The following is a 23,689-nucleotide window of genomic DNA, read 5'->3' on the forward strand; positions in this document are numbered from 1 at the left end:
GGTATTTTCGATGTTGTTGTTGTTATTATTATTATCATTCAGTAGTTTTATTTTTATAGCGTCCTTTCACTTCACTACCGAGCGCAGCTCTGTGTGCCTTGTATTGAAAGTGTTCTGCGTAGGATGTGTGCAGTGCCTAGTAGTGCAATTTTCTGTATATTATATGTGTTTGTAAGTCCTGGTTTTTTTATTATGTATTTGTCTGAATAGTTTTTTATCATGCATAATGCACCTATTATGATAGGAATTGTTTCTGTTTATAGATTCCACATTCTAGTTACCTCTATTTCCAGGTCTTTGTATTCTGAAAGCTTCTCCATTTCTTTTAGGGACATGTCATCTGCTATTATTATTATATTATTATTATTATTATTATTGTTGTTATTATTATTCAGGTAACTGCCTGGAATTTCAGGCAATGACCTGAACCTGAACAACAACAACAACAACAACAATAATAATAACATCAAAAGGATGAGAACCCAGGTTTGAAATTTCTCCAAGACACCTGACGATGGCTGGAGGGTATATCCGGTGAGACGTTGTGTTAACAACAAACAAGAAGAGGGAAAATATCCGTCCAATGTAAATAATGTACATAATACCTCATCTCTTAAATATAGAATCGTAACAGACAGTTTTTTCATGATGGTATGGAAAAGAAATCTTGAGATATTTCTCGCATGTATTCTCTTTTCTCCGTACTTAATTAATCGTCAGTGATTATGCTAATGAATATTTATATTTAAATGAGGTCGAGACCATAGTCATTACATGCAAATTTTGATCCCATTTATCAATAGAACTTAATATTTTCTTCACCAAATTGCGTCTTTGCTTATTGTTGTAAATAACTTCAGCTTCTGAGAAGCCAATTTAGTGCACAATAAATTATATTAATTAAACCGCTTATGAATAATTTCTTTAGCAAGCTATATAATTTCCTACGTTGTTTATACATAGAATACGTTGGAGGCACAATGGCCCAGTGGTTAGGGCAGCGGACTCGCGGTCATAGGATCGCGGTTGTGAGTGTTTATTGAGCGAAAACACCTAAAGCTCCACGAGGCTCCGGCAGGGATGGTGGTGATCCCTGCTGTACTCTTTCATCACAACTTTCTCTCACTCTTACTTCCTGTTTCTGTTGTACCTGTATTTCAAAGGGCCGGCCTTGTCACTCTCTGTGTCACGCTGAATATCCCCGAGAACTACGTTAAGGGTACACGTGTCTGTGGAGTGCTCAGCCACTTACACGTTAATTTCACGAGCAGGCTGCTCCGTTGATTCGTAACCGACGAAGTGCTTCCACGTTGGTTTATATTATAATACCTGGTCAAACTTATAACAACTATTTATTAAAATTTATGCTTAGCATACAACATAGGAACTCCTGTTGGCTCCTGATTGCGCTGATCGGCCACTAGTTATTTGCCTGATCTGAAATACGCGCTTAAAACTAAATTAAAGAGGTGAGCAAATGTTGAATTTTATCTTACTGTAGGAGTTTATTGTGCAGTATTGTATGTTATTATATTTCAATTCATCGTGGCTATATTTTAAAACGTATTTTCTTTTTCACCTCATTAAGACTGTTAACTCAGCATCGGCACAGCGTAAATGGAAGCAAGAGTCTTTTCAAGAAATCGGAAATGGAAGATTTAGCAAGATCTGAAAAGGGGTGAGGGTATAAAGCAGCTTCCATTCTGAAATATTGATTGGATGGATTTCCTTCGCAAAGAGACATTATAAACCTGTTCACACTTGGTTTTTCCGATAAAAATGACCAAGGACAAAGGAGTACATTACCTTAGAACTCAGTAGCATAAACCTGAATTCAAGTATTTTGTTGATTTCTTTTCTCAGGTAGTCCCAGTTTAATTGCTGCCAAAATTGGCATTAACGTGTTTTATTGCTCAGCATGAGAACAATCCAGTTTCAGAGGTTGTAATAAAGAATATGCTGATTGTCTTTGTGATTCGATTGCATTCAAAGGATAATATTCAGTGCATTAGGAGGTTGATTGTGAGAAATAAACTTAATGCTGAAAACAAATATATCAGAACAGCAAGCAACAGTTATTATTTCATGAAAATTTCATTTCATTTATTTTGATTGGAGCATTAACGGTTCTCATATGATAGGCTCTGCAGAACACGTTTATGCTAGATGGGCACAAATATGTAAGGTAGTATCAAAAGGTCTCTCTTTCGTCGTCAAACTAGCGTCCAAAAATATTCTATATGACATTGATAGTCCATGTTGTTGTTAAGCAACAAAACGGGTAAGGGTGATTAGGGGCGGACCTTGGAAAAAAAAAATCTTTGGTCGTCTTGTTGTAGTCGAGGGCTCTTCGTTGACGCCCGACACCACAGGGAGGTGGCCCTCGAAGCCGCTGGAAATAGAAATCTCCAGGTCCAAATTCTTGAACGGCTTGATAGTCGATTGCGCGAGGGTGACAGAGGGATAGATTTAGTTACATTGTCCGCAAATATGTTAGGTAGACTTTCATTGCGCTTTAAGCAAAGGGAGCAGGTATGCAAATGCTGGCCTTAAAAAAAACTTGAAAATGAGATAAAAAAGATTATGCATATGCGTTAGATTTTATACAAGAAAATTTCAGCATCCCTTGCATAATATGAAATCGATGTAGACAACAAAAGTCGATGCATTGTTTGTTAACTTTATGGACAATCCTGAAGACAAGAAATGTTTCTTTCCGGAATGAAGTCAAAGGCTGGTTCCAGATTTTTAGCTCGGCCAGCATGTTCAAGGGAATGGATAAATCTACTACTTTGGCTTCAGTGCTCAACTACAACTTAATTTATCTATCCCAAACCGATGAAAGGCAAAGCCGACCTCAGTAAAATTCGAACTCAGAACGTAAAAAAGGGGACGAGATGCCGCTAAGCATTTTGCTCGGCATGTTAACAATTAAATTACTGTCTTTGATCGAAGTCATATATTACATCACAAACCTCTCTAGGCTATTGCTGCAATTCCTTAAAATGGTCAATAAGAATTTCCTGAAAACATTTGTTACAATCTCTATTTATTGATTAGTTTTACCACACCTCTGATGAACTTCATTTCTACCTTTAATTCCTTTTGAATCCTGTTCCCTCCAAAATATCTATCCCTTATTCCCCCAACAGCTCGTCATAAGTTACAAAGTCTGACAGCATATTGCTATCCATCCCCACTTCGCACATCCCGTATACACTTTTGTATTTTGACACTTTCTTATCTTTTTGTTCCCCTGAAAGTAACATGCAAACGTGTCACCCCTCAACGTTATCGAATCCCTTTGTTTCCACTTTTTAAAAAATCTTTCCAAATTATTACCTCACTATACAAATCTTCATTAGCATACTCTTTACTCTTTTACTCTCTTACTTGTTTCAGTCATTTGACTGCGGCCATGCTGGAGCACCGCCTTTAATCGAGCAACTCGACCCCGATCTTATTCTTTTGTAAGCCCAGTACTTATTCTATCGGTCGCTTTTGCCGAACCGCTAAGTGACGGGGACGTAAACACACCAATATCGGTTGTCAAGCGATGTTGGGTGAGGGGGGCAAACACAACACACAAACATACACACACATATATATATATATATACATATATACGACGGGCTTCTTTCAGTTTCCGTCTACCAAATCCACTCACAAGGCATTGGTCGGCCCGGGGCTATAGCAGAAGACATTTGCCCAAGATTCCACGCAGTGGGACTGAACCCGGAACCATGTGGTTGGTTAGCAAGCTACTTACCACACAGCCACACCTGCGCGTCATCATAATTAATACAGTACATTTTTCTTTATTGTGTGGGGAAGAAAGCTAGTGCTTTCTTTTTTGTTTTTATATCGGAAAGGAGTGGTTAGGTTTGGTGTCTGTAGTGGAGGGTAACACTTAGAAGGTGTGGTGGCTGTGGGTAGGAGGTCCAAATACGCTAGACACATTATACGTCTTCGTACGTATATTGTGAAAACGCAACTTTATTGCTACACATTACAAAAAGATTCAGAATACGAGGTGGTGGTTAGAAGAAACGGAAGTGGTAGAATGGAGGAAAAAGAAAGAAAGAGATAGAAAAGATAGAATATGAAAGAAGATAACAGCGTTCACGAAAGTATCTAACGATATAGAGAAGTAGAATGAAAAGAAAGGGAAAGATTAAGGAAATGACACACCTAAACTTTACGCATAAAAGCCAAGCCCGTGAACGCATGTATAACATATATATACATACTCACTTAAGCGAAAACGTATACAATAGTAAAATACATGTAAGCATGCATATAGATACACAGATTATATAAGATTATATATATATATATATATATACTTTATTTTAAGCAGCAGAAAATTCAACAAAATCTGTTACTCTGAGTTTCTCGTTGCCGTTCATGAGACAGTTTTTGCTAGAATGGAACTGATATATCAATTCAATCTATACTCTTACAAACGCTACACCTTTAAAAAGAAATGGACTTGTTTGATTGGCCCTTTAGAAAAAACGATCAATCTTCGAGCGATAAACAAAAAGGTCAAAAATATATGTATATATATATAAAAAAACTTATAAAAATTATAAAATCCGAGGAAAAAACCTATTGACGTTAATGAAGACAGTGCAAATTAATGCATAGAAATTAAACCTGTTATAAATACTGTTATAAAGAGCCAAGGTGCAAGTGGAAGGCTCAACGGAATACAAGACATACACAGGGGCTTCAGAAAATTCATTTAAAACAAGATTTTATTCTCATAAAAATTCATTTAAATACCCAGAGAATAGGAAGAAAACCAGCCTAGCAAAATATGTCTGGGAACTAAAAGAAAAGGAAGCCCCACCTTTCAACGTGACATGGAGCATTCTGGACAGGGCGGCACCATACAGGCATGGAGCTTACAAAAATAATTTCAAGTGCAGACTTCGTCTATTAGAAAAATTGTACATCTTATTCAAAGAAGTGAATCAAAGAAGTGAGTTAATGAACTTATGTAGGCACGCGGCTCAATTTAAAATGTCGAATATAAATATACCATATGGATAGAGTATATATTTTTGATTTTTGATTTTGATTTTGACTCTTGAGCGCTATGATGGATTTTGATTTTGTTTCCAAGCTATGCGGATCTTAATCCGTATAGCAAAGTCTTATGTTTCTACATATATATTAGGAAAAACCTACAAACTTTGTTTTCATGTTATTGTATTGCATAGGATTACCTTGATTATTTATATTACCTTGATTATTTATAAATGACCCAAAATAGGATGTTATATTTTATTTTATATGTCTTTCGTATATATTTTTATTAATGCACCCATTTTTAAAAGCAATGTTTTTTAAAAAAAAGCAATGTTGTCAAAATTAGAATGTTTATATAAGTATGTGTATAGCAAAGTATATGTATTTGTAAGCATGCGTATCTGTAAGTGAAAGTATGTTTGTGCTTAAGCACACATATACACGACGGTATGTATATGTATCCATTCAAACTTGTGTATGTATACTGGTCTCTATAGATGCCAATAACATAGTTACACTGCTTGTATACATAAGTTTTTTTCCCCACCCCTCCTTCGTTCCTTGTTCTCTCTTTCCCTTTCTTTCGTTCCCCCTCCTTGCTCAGTATATGAGAATTGCTACATAGATGAATTTTAGCTTGCGTGCGAGACGGTTTGCGTGAATATATGTACACATGCTTTTATGTGTATATTTAGATTCATATTCATACGTCTGTATATGTATGTATGGCGTTTACGCGCATCCTTTTGTGTATGTTGATATATATATGTAGATTTTAATATAAATATGTATTGCAGTATTTATAACAGGTTTAATTCTATGCATTAATTTGCACTGTCTTCATTAACGTCAATAGGTTTTTTCCTCGGATTTTATAATTTTTATAAGTTTTTTTATATATATATACATATATTTTTGACCTTTTTGTTTATCGCTCGAAGATTGACCGTTTTTTCTAAAGGGCCAATCAAACAAGTCCATTTCTTTTTAAAGGTGTAGCGTTTGTAAGAGTATAGATTGAATTGATATATCAGTTACATTCTAGCAAAAACTGTCTGATGAACGGCAACGAGAAACTCGGAGTAACAGATTTTGTTGAATTTTCTGCTGCTTTAAATAAAGCATATTACTCTACCACTGGTATTTGAGTACTCTTTTTTCCACCTTGTTTCACATTTATGTGTTTACTCCGGTATATATATATATATATATATATTTGCCGGCGAGCTGGCAGAATCGTTAGCACGCCGGGCGAAATGCTTAGCAGTACTTCGTCTGCTGTTACGTTCTGAGTTCAAATTCCGCCGAGGTCGACTTTGCCTTTCATCCTTTCGAGGTCGATAAATTAAGTACCAGTTACGCACTGGGGTCGATGTAATCTACTTAATCTGTTTGTCTGTCTTTGTTTGTCCTCTCTGTGTTTAGCCCCTTGTGGGTAGTAAAGAAATATATATATATATATATATATATATATATATATAAATATATAATCTACATACGTAAATATACGTAAACAAGCGTATATACACACGCGAATATATTTAAAACCGTTTGTCAGGTATATTGAATATTAAAATAATATAACTTCAAATTGTAGATTGAAAGAAAGAATCGATAATATAATTAGAGGGATAGTGTAATAACATAATGTAAAATAAATTTTGGCCTCGGCGAAATTTAAATGAGAAAATTTAGTGACTGCCGAAAATCATCAAAAATTTTTTACTAAGTTCATTAAAGTTCTATCATCACCATCGAATTACAATCAATGATACTAAAAATGATAAATAAATACAATGGAAGTTATTAAATAAATAATAAAAATAACAATGATAAAATTATGATAAAGAATGATGTAAAATAAAAGGAATCCATTCTGGTTTTCGATGTCTTTAAAAACACATTTTGATCGGCTGTAAATATTCGATATCTGTACAACACACATTAAGCGATTGTAAAAGGGCTTTCGAGATGTGCAATAAAAATCAAAATTGTGAGGTATATTGTAGGCTAAATTGCATTGTAAGAAAAAAAAAAACAATGAAATAACTGAAAAAGGTGCATTTAAAGATAACGGTTACAAAAAAACAATGAAAATGAAATAGAAATTAAATAATAATAAAACTTTGTAAACAGTCGAAGGTTTTTTCTTGATGGTCTAAAAGTGTGTAATGTAAGGGGAGATAAATGAACGATGAATGTTAAACAAAATGATGCCTATTTGTAGGTGGGAAAGCCAAGTTCAAATGCGAAAGTCAAATATTATTATCTGTATGGTATTTTATCAGTTGAGAAGGCGGAGAGCTGGCAGAATCGTTAGCACGTCGGGCGAAATGCTTAGCGGTATTTCGTCTGCCGCTACGTTCTGAGTTCAAATTCCGCTGAGGTCGACTTTGCCTTTCATCCTTTCGGGGACGATTAAATAAGTACCAGTTACGCACTGGGGTCGATATAATCGACTTAATCCGTTTGTCTGTCCTTGTTTGTCCTCTTTGTGTTTACCCCTTGTGAGTAGTAAAGAAATAGGTATTTTATCAGTTGACATTTTATACCTCGTAGCATGTCGTCAGGAATTCAGAAGCTCCAGCCATTGGTTCAATGCATATTTATCCTGGAACTGGTTGAAGAGCTATTCGGTCTGTTACAAATTGTACCTCATAAGGCGTCTATATGCTCCATGTCTATATGGTGCAACTTTCTCCAAGGTCACCCCTCCCCTGATATTGAATGGGCTTCTAAATATCAGTCATATTTAGCAAGACTGGTTCCTGTCATATTTTCGGGGTATCGAGATCAGTGACGAAAAGTTACTGGAAAAACGATATAAGTATTTCCATTGAGACTGCCTTTCATCGAAAACCAGTGATTGTCGTACGCTGATGACAGGTCAAAACCTAGAAACTGCAGTCCGTGCGTATCACTTAGGTTGACGAGGGAAGGATGACCTCCCTTTGCAAATACCATAAGGTCACAGAGAATGTGTCTAAAGCCAGCTGGAGACGGTGTTCTCCTGGGGCTACAAGCTACAGTAACACCCACCCTTAGTGGTTAGCCATATTGAGATGGCAAGTATACCTCACATTGTCGTGCAGTTACTGTTTATACCTCGTTCAGAGATTTATTATTGAACTGAATTTCAATGGGAATATAACCCAAATTTAAAGGAATTTTCTGTAGCTCATGTATATGTTTTGTATTCTTCTGAGCCATCAATTTGTATCCTACTCTACATCCTGTATTCGAGTACTATTTTTTCCCACTATGTTTCACACATATGTGCTTACTTTGATGTATAGTATATATGTATATACATCATATACATATATATTTGTGTGTGTGTGTGTGTGTGTGTGTGTGTGTGTGTGTGTGTGTGTGTGTGTGTGTGTGTGTGTGTGTCCCTTACTACTGCTTGCCAACCATTGTCGGTTTATTTACATCCACGTAACTTAACGGTTGGGTCACAGATGCCGAGCGAAAGGCACCTGGTTTATAAGAAAATAAGTCCGTGGATATATTTTTTTGTCTAAAACCTCTCAAGGCGGTGCCCCAACATGGCCGCAGTTAAATGACTGAACGAAGATAACAGTTATATATGTATAGGCACAGGAGTGGGTGTGTGGTAAGTAGCTTGCTTACCAACCACATGATTCTGGGTTCAGTCCCACTGCGTGGCACCTTGGGCAAGTGTTTTCTACTATAGCCCCGGGCGGACCAAAGCCTTGTGAATGGATTTGGTAGACGGAAACTGAAAGAAGCCTGTCGTATATATGTATATATATATATATATATGTGTGTGTGTGTTTATATGGCTGTGTTTGTCCCTCCAACATCGCTTGACAACCGATGCTGGTGTGTTTACGTCCCCGTAACTTAGCGGTTCGGCATAAGAGACCGATAGAATAAGTACTAGGCTTACAAAGAATAGGTCCTGGGGTCGATTTTCTCGACTAAAAGGCAGTGCTCCAGCATGGCTGCAGTCAAATGACTGAAACAAGTAAAAAATTTTTAAAAAAGGGAAAAAAAATATATAGCATTTTTTCCGATGGCCGGATAACTGAAGAGATGGCGGCGTGGGTTTCTGCCCCGATATCCGAAACTCAGAATTTTATCATGGCTACCGAATAATTGTCACATATTACATTTACAGATAACCTCCTCTATTTACATAATATCGAGGTCTCTTTAATTCTTTTGTTGTCTTACCATTTCTATCAATACACACACACATATATATATGCGCATGCGTGTGTGATTATATATATGGATAATATTGAAACAAGTTCACTCAATCGATAACTAAGGCTGTATGCTGTACGACGTTTGTTATACAACATTACTGATAGCGCTAAAATAAAAATGATAAAAAGTTATTCCAATTTGAATCTTTATTATTTTATATTTTATTGAAAGAATATCGACTGACTTGAAAATTTTTACTTTCTTATCAATGAATTCGATATCTCGATAATTAAATATTTGCATTTATTTCGCAAATTTTGGACAGATTTGTAATATTTATTTGCTTTCGAATGTTGAAGTTTGATAGTTATATAATCTTTTCTACTCTAGGCACAAGGCCCGAAATTTTGGGGGAGGGGGGCCAGTCGATTAGATCGACCTCAGAACGCAACTGGTACTCAATTTATCGACCCTGAAAGGATGAAAGCAAAGTCGACCTCGGCGTAATTTGAACTCAGAATGTAAACATGGACGAAATACCTATTTCTTTACTACCCACAAGGGGCTAAACACAGAGAGCACAAACAAGGACAGACAAAGCGATTAAGTCGATTATATCGACGCCAGTGCGTAACTGGTACTTAATTTATCGACCCCGAAAGGATGAAAGGCAAAGTCGACCTCGGCGGAATTTGAACGCAGAACGTAGCGGCAGACGAAATACCTATTTCTTTACTACCCACAAGGGGCTAAACACAGAGAGGACAAATAAAGACAGACAGACGGATTAAGTCGATTATATCGACCCCAGTGCGTAAGTGGTACTTATTTAATCGACCCCGAAAGGATGAAAGGAAAAGTCGACCTCGGCGGCATTTGAACTCAGAACGTAGCGGCAGATGAAATACCTATTTCTTTACTACCCACAAGGGGCTAAACACAGAGAGGACAAACAAGGGCAGCCAAACGGATTAAGTCGATCATATCGACCCCAGTGCGTAACTGGTACTTATTTAATCGACCCCGAAAGGATGAAGGAAAAGTCGACCTCGGCGGCATTTGAACTCAGAACGTAGCGGCAGATGAAATACCTATTTCTTTACTACCCACAAGGGGCTAAACACAGAGAGGACAAACAAGGGCAGCCAAACGGATTAAGTCGATCATATCGACCCCAGTGCGTAACTGGTACTTATTTAATCGACCCCGAAAGGATGAAAGGCAAAGTCGACCTCTGCGGAATTTGAACTCCGAACGTAACGGCAGGCGAAATACTGCTACACATTTCGCCCGGCGTGCTAACGATTCTGCCAGCTCGCCGCCTTAGTGTTATAACTCTACAATGCTCTAGACATATATCTGTTATCTTTTACCTTTGTCATATTTCAGTCATTCGACCCTCTCTAGTACTTGGATTTCTTTTTTTCTAAATCCTGATACTTATTCTATGGAGAACATTTGCTGAACCGCCAAGTCATGAGGTCGTTAACGCACCAGCACTAGTTGTGAAGTGGTGCCAAGGGAAAAAAACGCAAACACAAACAAGCACGTATATATATAGTTATACTGCGGGCTTCTTTCAGTTTCCACCAATTAGGTCATCTCACAGCGCCTTCGCTGGCTAGAGGCACTTTAAAGACACATATAAAAACGCATATATGAAGACACATATTTAAGGTGCCGGACAGTGAGAATGAACCCTGAATTATATGGTTGGGAAGTAAGCTTCATACCACACAGCCACGCATTCGATCATCGGGCCCTTTGCAGTAAGAAACCCATGATTATAGAAGTTCCACTTGTGGCCTTCCCGTTCGGTATTGAGCTATATTACATGTACCACTATTTTATGGAATACGCTTTTGTAAGGCGCCGAGCTGGCAGAAACGTCTGCCATTACGTTCTGAGTTTAAATTCCGTCGAGGTCGACTTTGCCTTTCATCCTTTCGGGGTCGATTAAATAAGTACCAGTTAATCCGTTTTTCTGTCCTTGTTTGTCCTCTCTGTGTTTAGCCCCTTGTGGGCAGTAAAGAAATAGGTATTTCGACTGCCGCTACGTTCTGAGTTCAAAATCCACCGAGGTCGACTTTGCCTTTCATCCTTTCGGGGTCGATTGATTAACTAATCAAACTTCGATTTCATAAATGATGACTTATGCATTTCATGGTCCGGTTGGCGCGTATTTGCTACGAGATCTGTTTAAACATAAGGCGGCGAACTGGCAGAAACGTTAGCAAGCCAGACGAACTGCTTAGTACCAGTTACGCACTGGGGACGATATAATCGACTTAATCCGTTTGTCTGTCCTCTCTGTGTTTGGCCCCTTGTGGCTAGTAAAGAAATAGGAATACGTTTTTGTTTTGATCCACACTGTTTGTTTATTATTGTGATTTAGAGCTGTCACTTCAAATTCAAGACATGTGGAACGTCTTTCTTTTTTATTGATCGATCGTTCTACTTATGACGGAATTCTGAAAAGCTCCTGGCTTTAAGGGTTTCTCAAAACGCCTGACTTGAGGCCCATACTTCCGAGTTCTTTTATGAGACTTAGAAAAACTGAAAGACGGCTGCATTAAGTGTTTGAATCTGAAAGGAAAATTTGTTGAATAAAGCCATAATTAACTGATCCTTCAGCATTTTATTCTACACAAAGCCATGAACTCTTCAGTACTATTCATTGTTATTAAACCTTCAGTCAACCGTGAGCGTTCAAAGTTTGATAATAAGCGTTTCACCTATGAACATGTATCAAAAATATTAATTTGGTTTATCCACATCAGCCATTGTGATTGCGCGTGAACTAGTGGATAGGTTGAAGCACTCTCGATCACAAGGTCAGGGTTTCGATTCTCGGAACGAGTGGTGTACATTGCAAAACCATTTACATGACGTTGGTCCAGAGTTAAATGTATAACCTTGCGACGGACTCGCGTTCTATCAAGAGGGTATGTTGTAATCTTGGTCGGTTGACCATACGTCACGGCAAAAGGCTTTGTGAGTGTTGGCTTGAAAATGTCCAGTGGCTCACTTACTTCATCATCCGGGCCCTGATAGTGATTTCCAAACTCTAATATGCCAAATTGAGCGTTGAGTGCGATTTGGCTACTATTTCTAGCTGAACCAACGACTGGTTAGAGTTTCCTCACTCAGTCAGTATTCAACTATGTTTGCAGGTATTTATTTCTACTCTAGGCACAAGGCCCGAAATTTTGGAGGAGGGGGCAGTCGATTATAACCACCCCAGTACGCAACTGGTACTTAATTCATGGACCCCGAAAGGATGACAGGAAAAGTCGACCTCGGTGTAATTTGAACTCAAAACTTAAAGACAGACGAAATAGCGCTAAGCATTTCACCCGGCGTACTAACGTTTCTTATTTCTTTATCACCCACAAGGGGCTAAACATAGAGGGGACAATCAAGGACAGACAAAGGGATAAGTCGATTACATCGACCCCAGTGCATAACTGGTACTTATTGAATCGACCCCGAAAGAATGAAAGGCAAAGTCGACCTTGGCGGAATTTGAACTCAAAACGTAAAGACAGACGGAAAACCGTTAAGCATTTCACTCGGCGTGGTAACGTTTCTGCCAGCTCGCCGCCTTACGTTTGTACTTATTTCCTCGATAAGTTGTCAATTTACTAAATTATGTAAGCAAGCAAGATTAACGATTTATGTATCCAAATGATTAGAAACGAAAACCTCCCGCAGGGCATATAATTCTTCGAATAATGACATTTTTTTATACTGACGAAACTCTGCAGTCATTCAAAATTAACTCTAGTTTATTACTATTTCTCGACTCACAGGAATGAAAGGCAAATGCGAACTTAAGTGAGATTCAACATCAAACAGAAATATTTTCTTCGACTCGTTAGTGCTTTTGGTATTCTACTACACCTAATTATGTTAAATGGTCACAGATTTCGACAGACAAATACAGTCGATTACATCTTATCAGTTAAATATTTTCTCAATTCCTTATGAAAGGCGAAATACTCCCCAAGGGAGTTTCGAACATAAAGGAAGAAATATAAATTCATTCCACAAATTAATTTCTCTGCTACTCTATTAATTCTGCCGTCGTCCACCCTGGCAAATATATAAATATACACTGATTGATTTATCATTATCTTTGGTTGATCTAGCTTCCCCTGTTATAGTCTGGTGAGAGATTTTAAAATTGCACTAGGCAGAAATACCAGTCTATATTATATAAGTTCCAAATATCATTAGCTTCAAGAAAGTTTATATATCTTGTCTTAAATTTCATTAGGTATTGTACCAATTGAATAAAACATTTCCTGTGATGTCTTTTGAAAGAGTCACGGCTGCTCTGTAGTTTGGAATTTCTCAATATAAAGCATGTATTCCGGACTCTTATGCAATGTAAGCACTCTGTTCTGTATCCCCAGAAATGTGAAGACATGGAAAATGTAATTTAATAGGATTTATATTAGAAATTAAACTTTATTTCGCCAGTAAATAACATGTTGTTATGAAAGAGCAAATTTATTACGATATCTTTCAAATTATAACGATACTGTTAATTATATTTTTGCTGCGATGAATGTGACCAGTGGAAGAACAGAATTCTTAACAAGACCCAAACTTCGCAAATGCTTATGTATATACATTTTGATTATATAGTAGGCATCTATGTATGTATGTGTGTATGCACGTATGTGCTTGTATTAAGGTAGTGGGTAGCGATTTTCTTCACTACTTCGTCGCGGGCTCAGCTAGCTCCGGCTGATTACCTGGTATGGGTCCCTATCCAGGGTTACAGAAAGGAGACAACCTTCAATGAAATCCGGAGTGGAGCCCCGTAGCCGGTTTAGTGTTCGACTCGAAACTCTTCCGGCAGCTCCTGCAACCAGGCTGGTGCTCATTTCCCTGTTACTCTTCGGGATAGTATTTATATGGTTCTTTATTACCCACAAGGGGCTAAACATAGAGGGGACAAACAAGGTCAGGCAAACGAAGATGCATGAGGAACAAAAAAACGGATTAAGTCGATTACATCGACCCCCGTGCGTAGCTGGTAGTTCATTTATCGACCTCGAAAGGATGAAAGGCAAAGTCGACTTCGGCGGAATTTGAACTCAGAACGTAACGGCAGACGAAATACGGCTACGCATTTGGCCCGGCGAGCTAACGGTTCTGCCAGCTCACCGCCTTCACCGGATAGTATTTATAATGCGTGAGTTATCTGATCGATTTCTTTTTCTGATAACCCTAGCTTATCCAGATTGTCACTCGAGCATTTAAAACCAAAACAAATTGCGCCAAGTATAAAAATCTAAATATGAAATCTCGATATAAAAGCGGGAGGTTTCGAAGCTTTTCTGCAGAAGGGATATTCACATCACCAGGTCAGCTAACCTCTGTGACAGTGCATAGGTTTTCGTTTCAGTGCCAAACAACAATATACCGCCAGATATGTTCACATTTGACAGAGATTTTGATGGAAAAGTTCTATCTGTAACCTTTGTGTTAATGTTTAGAATTGGCTGGGTGGTAAGTAGCTTGCTTACTTCAGTACAGAATGGACGCGTTCTTTTCGCGGTGGAAGTCAAGTCATGTCTCAGTGTCGTGAAATAGTGAAGCACGACTACTAGGAAAGACATCTGTTTTTTGTAACTTAATGGCCGTCTGTTGCTTGTATTATTTATGTTTTCCGCATATTTTCAACTCATAATTTTGCCACGTGCTGTATACTGAATCTCCAGTATTTTTGCTCCTTTTATATTTTGCTATATGTATGTATATATATATATATATATAAATATTGGAAGGTTTGGAAATGATGTACAGGTATTTTATATTAGAAGAAATGAGGTACTCAGAATTTCGGCTGGTCTTATATTTACAGATATTTATTTGTATATCACATGTTTTTATACATCACATAACTTATATCATATATCATATATTAGCGCTTTCGCCCATTCTATTGAGGTTTTCAAATCGAACTAAGTTCCTGTGAAAAAGTGTTGACCATTTTATAGTGTTATTGTATATATAAACATATAATATATATTATATATACATATTAGAGGGAAACCACTATGTGGACACCCTTATACTAGAAATAGATTCGCTATGGTCTTACGACTAAGGAATGTTCTCAACAAAAATTTAGTAAAACAACCAAAACGTAATCGAGCACGACAAAAGAAAAAGCATACATATATATATATATATACACGTATATATATATATATATATATATATATATATATATATACACATATATATTTATATTTATATATATATACGTAATATATTTATATATATATATATATATACGTATATATATTTATATATATATATATATATACACGTATATATTTATATATACACGTATATATATTTATATATATAATACACGTATATATATTTATATATATAAACACGTATATATATTTATATATATATATACACGTATATATATTTATATATATATATATACACGTATATATATTTATATATATATATACACGTATATATATTTATATATATATACACGTTATATATTTATATATATATATACACGTATATATATTTATATATATATATATAACTATATATTTATATATATATACACGTATATATATTATATATATATATATATATTATATATATATATATATATTATATATATACACACACGTATATATTTATATATATACATACATATACACACATACAACAGAGACATGTATATACATATATACATACATAATTATATACATACATATATGTGTGTGTGTGTGTGTGTGCATGTATTTCAATTAAACCACACGCATATACACGCACAGCGACACACGCATATGTTCCTTACCACAGACAATTCTGTAAGCTAGAAGCACTTCTCAAATCGTATTCTAAACCACGTCAGATAATTCTATCCCTTTTCAATTTCCCCGGGAAGTAATTCCGATATAATCTACGCATCTTCTACAGAAGCAGGAGTGGCTGTGTGGTAAGTAGCTTGCTAACCAACCACATGGTTCCGGGTTCAGTCCCACTGCGTGGCATCTTGGGCAAATGTCTTCTGCTATAGCCCCGGGCCGACCAATGCCTTGTGAGTGGATTTGGTAGACGGAAACTGAAAGAAGCCTGTCGTATATATGTGTATATATATGTATGTGTGTTTGTTTGTGTGTCTGTGTTTGTCCCCCTAGCATTGCTTGACAACCGATGCTGGTGTGTTTATGTCCCCGTTACTTAGCGGTTCGGCAAAAGAGACCGATAGCATAAGTACTGGGCTTACAAAAAAAGAATAAGTCCCGGGGTCGAGTCGCTCGACTAAAGGCGGTGCTCCAGCATGGCCGCAGTCAAAGGACTGAAACAAGTAAAAGAGTAAAAGAGAGAGTAAAGAGTAAGCAATCTAATACAGAATAAGAGGAGATCATTCTGATCAACAAATACACTGTATTTTCATTGGAGATGGATCTTTCCACAAAGCTGATTACTTATGTATCTTTAAATTTCCCTTTGTGGATCTGTATTAACATGGTAGCATTCATTTTCAATTTCCTGAATACCATCTACCAATTCTTAAAAAATGTTATATTGATATACAGCAAGCAATAAACAATTTATAAAATTTATTTATTGCTTGAACGAAAATATATACTTGATTAATTCATATAATTAAATTGAATCTAGTTTTTCAGATTCTTTTTTCAATTAGGCCCGCGTTTAATTGACGAATAAACATTATAAAACAAAAGCTTTTAAAATCTCAATGAGATTTTTTCTCATAAATCTGATTTGTGTCGTAGCAATTATAACACGCAACTAGATTCAGCCATCATTTGAAAATCACTGATTTTGTGCTTCTCTTGTATAAAAGTCTTCACGGGATCGTTCTACAAGCAGCACAGGACTTCTGATGTATAAAGCAGGTTTCTATTCCGATAGCCCCTCACATGTACTTTTTATCCCATGAATTACATTTTTGAGCAGTAAGATCTACCTTTTATAAAGGGACAGTGGTAATTTTTTAAGAATATCATTCGGACGGTCTTATAAATAAGCAAATTGTAGTTGCAAATTTCGTTCAGTTGTGTACACGATAAATGCAGAAAGCCAGCATCTACATTTGCCCCATCAAAATGGTCCATATAAATTCACTATCTACGGGAAGTAAGCCAGCGAGCCGGCAGAAATGTTACCACGCCGGGCGAAATGTAGCGGTATTTCGTCTGCCGTTACGTTCTGAATTCAAATTCCGCCGAGGTCGACTTTGCTTTTCATCCTTTCGGGATCGATTAAATAATTACCAGTTACGCACTGGGGTCGATACAATCGACTTAATCCGTTTGTCTGTCCTAATTTGTCCCCTCTGTATGTAACTCCTTGTGGGCGGTAAAGAAATAAGTAACGTTAGCACATCTGGCCAAATTCTTAGCGATATTTCGTCTGTTTTGACGTTCTGAGTTCAAATTCCGCCGAGGTCGACTTTGCCTCTCATCCTTTCGAGGTCGATAAATTAAGTACCAGTTGTATACTCGAGTCAATGTAATCGACTGGCCCGCTCCTCAAAACGTCGGGATTTGTGTCAAGAGTAGAAACGAATGTATTCTAATTCAGTCAGGGCAAACATATAGGACTAAAAACTGTATTCAACCAATATCAACCGGGTTGTTGACAAATAGTTCAGTGAACTAAGCGTTCATACTGTCTACTGGGCTACTGAATTGTAATTAATTATTGGTAAAGTGGATGCCTTTAATTAGTAGAGCGAATTATCGAATTTTAATTAAAACTACTTTGTTAGCTTAAGTGGTTTATTTTAAGCAATCAACATTTCTTAACTCATTACATTATATATTAGCGGACACGAAACTGATTAAGAATTGTTTCCCGTTTTGGCAGAATGACAAATATTTTTAAGGCAAGGGATTGATCGATTTCATTGATCGCAGATGTTACTAGCTCTTCATTTTATTGAGCACAGAGCAATGACATGTAAAGTTAAGCTCGTTAGCTCGGCCCTCTAACGATTTTGTCAACTGCAACCTAAACTTAAGTAAAATAATTAATACTATCTACTATAGGCACAAGACCTTAAATTTTCAGGTGTGTGGCGGGGCTAGTCGATTACATTACTCTCAGTGTTTTGCTGTTCACAGAATGTTATATAAAATAGAAACAGCTGAGGTAGGTTCTGTACGCTTATATATATATATTTATTTACTGCCCACAAGGGGCTAAACATAGAGGGCACAAACAAGGACAGACAAAGGGAGTAAGTCGATTACATCGACCCCAGTGCGTAACTGGTACTTTTTCATCGACCACGAAAGGTTGAAAGACAAAGTGGACCTGGGCGGAACTTGAACTCAGAACCTAAGGAGGGACGAAATGCCGCTAAAAAGTTCGGCTGATGTGCTAACGGTTCTGCTAGCTTGCCGCCTTAGCTTAATGAAAAGTATTTAGTAATATTTAATAATATACTTTTGGATAGATCGCTACATTACCTCAATTGTTGTTTTACTATTTTCATGCAGCAACAGCTCTCAGTAAATGTCTTACATTTTTATTAATTACTAGCAGTATCGCCCGGCGTTGCTCGGGTTTGTAAGGGAAATAACTATATAAGCATTTTTAGAGAGTTACTTCCCTTATATAACCCGAGCAAAAATCATTAAAAATGCGGAAAAATTATGGTAAATATTTTTTTAAATCGTGGACTCATCGTAGACGCACGCTAATACCCAGAAGGGCTCGATATGAATGACGACTATAAGATACCCGCTTTTGGTTAAACTGCACCGCAAAATGTGGGAGTAGTTAGGAATCTAAACGGATGAGACAGAGTCTCACACACACAACTTCAATTTTATATATAAAGAGATTTTGGCAAGGCACATTTAGTGCGTAGGATGTTCGGCTCACGATTGCCTGGTCGTGCGTTTAAACGTTGCTCCAGCCCACTCAGATGGCAAAAATGAGTTGTATCTGTTATTCTAAGGGTCATTCTGTTTCACACTGAGTCTCCCTGAGAACGTTAGCGGTACGTATGTCTGTGGAATGCTCAGTCACCTGCATGTTAACGGATGGACTTGAACACTTGTCTTCGTACCGACGGAGTACCAGTTCTTTTTTTAGTATTTTTAGACACTAGTATAATGCCATGTCAGAAACCGAACACGATCTGTGGTTCTCTAGGGCAAACTTTTTTTCGGTAATTTTGTTCATTTGATTATCTTATCATCTCGTTCGGAATTAGCATACTAAATAAATAACTGAACGTCATTATTATTTTAATTAATGACTTTTGGAAAACACAGGTAATTGTTGAAGACAGGTAGCAAATGCCTACACACGGTTTCTTTATTAGTCACAAGGGCCTAAACATAGAGGGGACAAACAAGGACAGACAGTACACCACAGAGGGTACAATACTTAGACCGAATATGATGAGATGATTATACAATAATGGGGTTATGAATGGCTGCATGCGCCCCTCATCACATGCATTAACATTAATATTTTTAAACTGTCCGTTTTTATCATGTATTTAACTAACACTTAATTATCGTCTACCATTACAATTATTTGAACCGTTATGTACGTTCTATAAAATTCTTCTATTTTCTGATATTATTAAACATAACATAAAACACTGTTTCTTTTTCCTTTTTTCTCCTTTTTCTTTTTCCTGTGGATTTGACATATTTACTTTTTAGTAATATTTCATTAGTGGTTCGATTTCTACTAATTCCACTACTGGTGGCAATTCTTTGAATTCCACCCTTACTCCTGATGGGTCAACATTATCTCCACACATTTCTTGCAGTCTCTTATAACTTTCCTCTTCAATTACTATCGCCTTCATGTTCTCTGCATATACTCTTTTACTTGTTTCAGTCATTTGACTGCGGCCATGCTGGAGCACCGCCTTTAGTCGAGCAAATCAACCCCGGGACTTATTCTATCGGTCTCTTTTGCCGAACCGCTAAGTGACGGGGACGTAAACACACCAGCATCGGTTGTCAAGCAATGCTAGGGGGACAAACACAGACACACAAACATATACACACACACTTATATATATATATATACATATATACGACAGGCTTCTTTCAGTTTCCGTCTACCAAATCCACTCACAAGGCTTTGGTCGGCCCGAGGCTATAGCAGAAGACACTTGCCCAAGATGCCATGCAGTGGGACTGAACCCGGAACCATGTGGTTGGTAAGCAAGCTACTTTATTTCAACTATTTTGCCATAAAGGCATTACATAGGGGGACACTACAAAAACATGTGGGGACATATAACAATTAAAAATAAATGGTACTGTGAGTGACATGAAAATGAACGTGAGAAAATAAATTAAGTTTATGATAACATGCATGATATCTGAAAATGAAGTATGAAATATGACGAGTGCTGCTCTCTCACCCCCTTTGAGCACACACCACTCGCTGCCTTTGAGTCTGAATTCTTCTCTAATCTCTGGTCTAGTCCTTCTTTTTCCATTCTCGCTATCACTTAAAGACAACTTTCTTTCGCAACCTTTTTCACCGGGGGAGGGGTTTTCTGAATTCTGTGGTGTCTGCTCTTTTTTCTTTTTCTTTTTTCTTGTGGGGAAAGGGAGTGGGTGGGTCTGGTGTCTGTATGGGGCGGGTGGGTCTGAGTGGTCTTGGGTGGGATGGAGTTGGACTGGGGTACCATTTCACACTCAGTGTTCTTTCTTTTCTTCCTCTTCTTACTTCTGCTCTTGCTACTATCCATCTCTTCCTCCTTTCGTCCGTCTTTGTCTTCGTCCTCTTTTTTCTTCTTTGTCTCCGCAACTGGTTCATCTATTTTTTCCCCTTTTTTCTTCTTAGGGGGCAGTGTGCTCTTTTCTTCTGTAGGGGGCAGTGTGCTCTAATGTGGCCTTTTTGGCCACATATAAAGCACCGCGGGGTTCTGCCTTCTACCCATACTCTCAGTACCATTTCTCCCACTGACACCGTTTCCGCCAAATTTTCCAGCTCCTTCGCCTCCGCTTGTATGGTCATTTCCAGTAGTTTTCCTTTGTAACTTCTTTCCTCTGTCTCTGTGGCTTGGAGGACAGTCAACCTCCTCACTTCCAACGAGGACGGCTGCCGCAACCCAAGCCACCTTTATGTCAGGTGGAATTCCTTCTACCCTCACCTTAGAATTTTTTCCTTCCAAGATAAGAGGGTAGAAGCAGCAGTTCCTCAGCTTTTACGGTTGCACTTGCCAGCCTTCTCGCCTCCTCCTCTGTTTTAAACTGGACAACCACCGTCCCATATCCGCTTCCGTTTGCTATGTATGTTACTTCGTTCGAAAGCCCCTTGAGAGCTTTTTCTATTTTTTCCATATTCATCTGCTCCACTCTCCTACTCTCCACTGAGTGCACCTTGTAGGTGATGGTTTTTCTTTCCATATTCATCATGACCGTTTTCGGGGGTAGTAACTTTACGTCACTTCCCACCTTCTGTGTCATCTTATACAGCTCCTTCAGTTCAGTCAGGTCCACTTCCTTTCTCTTCACTCCCGCCGGTCAGCGCAGCAACTCTTCATTTTCTCCAAATGTTGGTCCATCCTGTTCACCGCCTTAACGAGCTCCTCCGCAGATGTGGACAGCTCGTACTCGCTAAGGTCCGAATACATTATTTTCCACTCGCCAACAAACCGCTGGCGAGCAGCTCAAAGGATTCTGTCCGCCTAGTCAAAACTTGACACAGTAAACAACTCGACGCATGCGCGTTAGCAAGCTACTTACCACACAGCCACTCCTGCGCCTTATATATGTATGCTAGTACTTTCACTCTTACTATTTGATTAAACTTGGGTATTTTCTTCCCTGTTTCTACATTCTTCGGGTAGGTTACGTAATATCATACACCATTTCCTCTTTTATTTTCTTTCTTTATTTTGACTTTTCTCTTCTCTCTTTTCGTCCTCGACACTAAACACTCTCCATCTCTTCTTTGCCCAGCTGAATTTCCGAATCCTTTCCCACCGGACCAACTGGGATCTTTACTTGTAGCTCCACTTTCTTTTTACTTTCTTTCTCTGTCACCCTCTTAGCTTCCTTCCTGATGACCTCCTTCACAGTTTCTTTCCTCATATCTTCTCTCTTCTTTTTCTGTTTCTCTGGCCAAGAACCTATCCCTCTCCTCCTCTCTTTTATTCTTTTACTTGTTTCAGTCATGTGACTGCGGCCATGTTGGAGCACCGCCTTTAGTCGAGCAAATCGACCCCGGGACTTCTTTGTAAGCCCAGTACTTATTCTATCGGTCACTTTTTGCCGAACCGCTGATTTACGGGGACGTAAACACACCAGCATCGGTTGTCAAGCAATGCTAGAGGGACAAACACAGACACACAAACATACATATATATAATATATACATATATACGACAGGCTTCTTTCAGTTTCCGTCTACCAAATCCACTCGCAAGGCATTGGCCGGCCCAGGGCTATAGCAGAAGACACTTGCCCAAGATGCCACGCAGTGGGACTGAACCCGGAACCATGTGGTTGGTAAGCAATCTACTTACCACATAGCCACTCCTGTTTATTATTTTTTTTTTTACAATAGTTGTATCATCATCTGCTTCCTTTGTCTCGACTTGTTCTACCTGGTCCCCGCTCTCTTGTCTCTCCACCTGCTCCGCTTGTTGCTTTTTCTGGGTGCACCATACCTTCATGTGGCCCTTATCACCACATCCACAACATATAGGCGGCCTGCCCTCTACCTCCATTCTCAATGCAAAGCCGTCAGGCAGCACTATCTCTTCCGCAATCCCATTTAAGTCGTCCACTGTTGCCTGGATAGGAAGCTCTATCCTATATAGGCGCAGGAGTGGCTGTGTGGTAAGTAGCTCGCTAACCAACCACATGGTTTCGGGTTCAGTCCCACTGCGTGGCATCTTGGGCAAGTGTCTTCTGCTATAGCCCCGGGCCGACCAATGCCTTGTGAGTGGATTTGGTAGACGGAAACTGAAAGAAGCCTGTCGTATATATGTATATATATATAATATATATATATATATATATATATTATATATATATATATATATATATATATGTGTGTGTGTGTATGTGTGTGTTTGTGTGTCTGTGTTTGTCCCCCTAGCATTGCTTGACAACCGATGCTGGTGTGTCTACGTCCCCGCCACCTAGCGGTTCGGCAAAAGAGACCGATAGAATAAGTACTGGGCTTACAACGAATAAGTTCCGGGGTCGATTTGATCGACTAAAGGCGGTGCTCCAGCATGGCCGCAGTCAAATGACTGAAACAAGTAAAAGAGTAAAAGAGTAAAGAGTATATCCCCAGTAGTCGACCTTGTTGGTTCCAGGCAGCAAATGTCTACACACTTTTTGTAATAAATCATGATTCTTTCATGTTTCCCCTTCGTTGGCTCTCTCTGCTGTACCTCACCCCTCTTTACCTCTGTTGCTAGTAATCTCGTCTCTGCTTGCCCTTCCTT

This window comes from Octopus sinensis, linkage group LG18, assembly GCF_006345805.1.
Source record: "Octopus sinensis linkage group LG18, ASM634580v1, whole genome shotgun sequence".
NCBI classification, from domain to species: Eukaryota; Metazoa; Mollusca; class Cephalopoda; order Octopoda; family Octopodidae; genus Octopus; species Octopus sinensis.